Below are 3,454 nucleotides of genomic sequence, written 5' to 3'. Positions count from 1 at the left end.
CATCTGTAGACTATGAACACATTCTTGTTTCCCCTTGTTTTCCTTATTTCAATATTCATGTATATGCAACTGATATGACCCCTTAGATAGTAAATATTTCAGGACAAAATAGTCAGAATAGAGAAAGTCTCTGTATATTGATGTTGTATAATCGTAGTTTACAGGTGGATAAACGCAAAAACATAATTGTTTCTAAGGAGGTATAATAGTTATGGTTCTTGCGATCTAAAAACCATAATTTAGAGAACAATCTCATTGACTCATTTATTTTTCATTTCTGTAATCTATCATACGATTAGTTGTTCTTGTACATGTTTAAACCCGGAAGTCGTATCTATGACTTAAAGTCAGTCTAATGACGGAAACTATATCCGGACACCTATTTTGTCGTTTTTCTCCCAAAATAACTCAATCTAAAAAATCATAAGAATGGATGACAAATGCGACAATGCATGTTTCCTAAAGAACACAGAGGCATGATGATAAATTTATTGTTGAAGGAAGAGAAACGACACATAAAATGAGGTTTTTGTCGTTTAATAGTATAGATATACTAGTACGTACTACTTCCAAACTCCATTGCTCTGTTTCTCAAAAATGATATCTTAGCACTAGTGTCAGGTTCAGCCATCTTACCACCATAGTTAACATCACAATTACTCTAAAAAATAAACCATTTAGTCAAATGAATTGCAAAATTTTTGTATAAAACAAATCTCATTTTGAGTCTTGGTATACCCTTTCTTGTGCCTTGTTATTCACTAGTTCATGAGAGTTATTTTTAAAGTCAATTTAAAAAGATTCCAAATAAAAACGCATTTTACATACAATAAGGCGGATGTTCTAACACATAAACAATAATTGCATTTTGAAAGATTGTTTGCATCATTAGTAATTATTATGCTAATACCACTGATAAACCAGATATTAATATTGATTTACTTGGGATTTTGCTTTCAGGTTATTTCTGTATAATGATCAAAAGATCAGTTGAATATATACTCTAAATGAAAGATTACGAAAAACATAGAGCATAAACACGATTGCCATGTTGTAGTGCGTTTGTACTGCAATAAGTTAACCTTATATTTCCTGAATCTTCAACGTTCAACAACCCGTACAGTACATATTTTTGTTATATTACCCGAGCACTGTTCCAAGAAGCTGCGCCGCCGTTAAAGTAGTAACACGTTGTGTCATAAAGTATCCATGATCCAGAACAAGAATCTAAAAATAAGATAAAAAAAAAGGTTCGTTTATGTCGTCCTTTAAAAAAAAAGCATAATGCAAGGATTGCCTTTGATTTATACCAAGATCAATACTGAACATCCGTCATGTCCGTGAAACCATTAAAACAAGAACGTTCACCAAAAAATACAATAAAATAGATATGTTTATAAACAAATCAAGTAAGAAGAAAGAAAACAAAAACAATAATACACGAATTTATACAAAAATCAAGTTTTAAGTAAAACAACCATCGTCTATTCCTGAAGGCATTCCACTTTTACATGCATTAGAAGGTCATACTCAAAATATCAGAGGATATTAGTGTACTTGATTGTTTAAAATTACATAGATGTTTTAATTTGTCTTTAAACATCTCATTCCACACATATCTTAAATGAACGTGATACTATTTATGTATATGCATACACGTGTAAGTTACTTACATTGGCAATTTGAACCTGAAGTATTTGACGGGCATTCACATACGTGGTTTTGTTCTCCGACATTGATACAGTGCCCACCATTTTTGCATGAATTAGGAATACATGGATTGACTGAAAAAAAATGATGAAACTTATAATGAACGCAACAAAATCTACAATGCTACAGGAAGTGACGTTAAATTTCCAACAAAGTCTGCATTCCCTTTCATTTTATTGTAATTTTGCTTCATTTCTGTGTATTTCTTTTAAAATAGATTATATTCGATCAAATGCAAAATTGATTTTAATAAATGTTTCACGGACCATAAAATATCAAAACAACACCTTATATAAGTTTATATGGCCGAAGCCCTTTTTGTGGATTTACCTTCATCTGGAACGCTTAAAGCCGAATATGTTGGCAAATTCACAGCCCTTAACAAATATCGAACGAGTCGGGCTGTTAAGCTAACTATTAAACCAATTCCTAAGCACAATTTTCGTTTGAGAATGTCCTTATCAATTTAGATGTATGACACATGTTTTAATTTCTTCTATTGCTTGAAAAAGTCTAATGTTTGATTTTATCCACTTTTATGGACATCATATATTTAAACGTATCTTGGAGGTCGCTAAACTCGTTAATACTATTTTTTTAATATTAATTTTACATTTGTATTGGTCAAGTTTTGGCATCTAAAAGGTATGTAATGCTGATACGTGGAATTCTGTTTGGCTTATATATCTATATGTATATAATGCAGAATGGATAATTTATAACTTAAACTAAAATGTCAGCATAGTTAATAAAGTTTGTCAATTTATATCAAACTAAAAGCGAGAGAATATGATTCTATAGAAAAAACTAAGAAGATGTTTATGTTTTTAAAGCATACATTTATTTGATGATGATAACAACAAAAAGGAAAAAAATAATTTTTCAAGCATCAAAAGTCTACCGGAATTGATGCAATGACAGTGCATAACTAATTAAGTAATGGTTTTATAAATTTATGGTTTTGTTATGAATAAGCATTGCAAAATGTATATTTTTGTGCTTGACTACATGCCGGTCAAGTAAATAATTCGGTAAAACAATTCTGCACACTGTACAAATCAATTTAATTGTTTTACAGAATAATTGAAAAGGTAATTGCAGTTGATTCTTATAATTAGATATAATTTTAGACTCTTTTAGGAGTATAAATTATAACAACTTTTTCATGGAAGGCGTTTAGAATATTTACTTACAATCACAATTAACACCGGAATATCCCGAATCACATGTGCATGTATAACCCCCATTAGTTATATTGCAATATCCATGTATACAAGGACCGGCTGTACAAGGCGTGACTGAAAGTAAAAATATAATAATGGAACGAAACTACCATTTTTCAAAGCATACATTTATCTCTGAAACATTTATTTGATGTTGATTATAACAAAGTGGAAAAAGTTCATTTCTTCAGGCATCAATAGTCTACCGGTTTAGATGCAATTAGAGTGCATAATTAATCATCTGTTTCAAGTAATGGTTTATTAATTTCTGCTTTTGTTGTGCATAAGCATTGCAAAAAGTTTGTTTTTGTGCTTGATTACATGGCTGTCAGGTAAAATATTCTGTAAAATAACACATTATAAAAATTATTATTATAGTATATGTATAGAGTTGTTTTGCAGAAAAGATTCGTTCAAAGCAATTGATAGTTCCAACTCATTTTATACTTTTGTTTAGAAGAAGGAGATATAACAACATTTTCTTGGAAGGCATTTAGAATATTTATCTACTTTCACAATTA

The 3,454-nt window shown here is 30.1% G+C and overlaps 1 long non-coding RNA gene across 1 annotated transcript; it reads right to left on the bottom strand.

Moving 5' to 3' along the window:
• Nucleotides 1-1,148: 1,148 nt before the first annotated feature.
• On the bottom strand, nt 1,149-3,010 carry LOC134706255 (uncharacterized). Its single transcript, XR_010105604.1, has 3 exons — nt 2,904-3,010; nt 1,674-1,784; nt 1,149-1,227 (listed from the first exon to the last, which is right to left on the bottom strand). It is a non-coding gene; the product is annotated as an uncharacterized LOC134706255 (long non-coding RNA).
• Nucleotides 3,011-3,454: the final 444 nt, after the last annotated feature.

Source organism: Mytilus trossulus, chromosome 1, assembly GCF_036588685.1.
Source record: "Mytilus trossulus isolate FHL-02 chromosome 1, PNRI_Mtr1.1.1.hap1, whole genome shotgun sequence".
Lineage (NCBI taxonomy): Eukaryota > Metazoa > Mollusca > Bivalvia > Mytilida > Mytilidae > Mytilus > Mytilus trossulus.
Note: the sequence above shows the minus strand (reverse complement) of the source record. Positions and strands in the feature narration are given on the sequence as shown.